This window comes from Sinocyclocheilus anshuiensis, unplaced genomic scaffold (genome assembly GCF_001515605.1).
Source record: "Sinocyclocheilus anshuiensis isolate Anshui unplaced genomic scaffold, SAMN03320099.WGS_v1.1 scaffold2823, whole genome shotgun sequence".
NCBI lineage: Eukaryota > Metazoa > Chordata > Actinopteri > Cypriniformes > Cyprinidae > Sinocyclocheilus > Sinocyclocheilus anshuiensis.
In genome coordinates, this window is record NW_015552796.1 from 258,331 (window position 1) to 259,303 (window position 973).

Genomic DNA, 973 nt, shown 5'->3' on the forward strand with positions numbered 1-973 from the left:
CTCCACTTCCTTAGATATTGATATAATTTGCCCATAATCTTAACCCTCGCACATCTCTTGGGGCAGAATAGCACCCAAACGCAGGGAGTTTAAAATATTGTTTTGATTAGATGGTACTTGGATGTTGTGTGACCTAAAGGTATATACCTATACCTATATCTTGAATTAAGTTTGTTGTTCTTACTAACTTTGTTTCATGATTTACGAATGAATATAACAAAATGAAGAATTTATATATTCCTTATAAAGATATATTCCTTGAAAACAAGTCTTAAAATCTCTCATGCAGTTTGCTTCTCAAGTAAATGCATGTTGCTGAAAGTATTTTTACTGGACAAGGCATATTAAGAAAATTATATTTTGCACTGAATCACCATGTCCTAACCAAGATTCTAGCACCAAACAAATTGTCTGCCACACCAGATGTGACATCTTCAAGACACAGCAAAATCAATTACAGATCACTTGTTTCACTGAAGTTATTTTCAAGATCTGAGGTAACTGTCTCTATATTGTTTGATTATTTGTCTCTTTCAAATGATATTTGAACTCAAACCATTTTAATACTATTCAAAACACAACCAGTAACTGAACTGTCATCCAAAACAAATTTGAAACTATTTAAAAATGTTGAATCCCCAACAATCTGTGTTGTGGCTGGTTAGGACAAAAAGCATTGATTAGCATAGAAAAGATCAATTTTATCGTGTGTCACACCAACGCTTTGATCTGGTTAGGACATGGTGTAAGCTTGTAGGTGAAGCTTTGATGCATGACAATTTGTTTGTTTTTTTTTCAATGATGATCCTCCCTATTTTATAGTATTACCGTCACGTCATGTTTCCCTGTTCCTTCCATCTGTTTCCGTGATCCCGTGAATGATTGGTTCGAGAGCCTGGCCCAATGTTTACACTGGAATATTTGCAAGAAACAGAGTCATCTGAGTTCTGAAGAGGAAGAGTTCTGACCACAT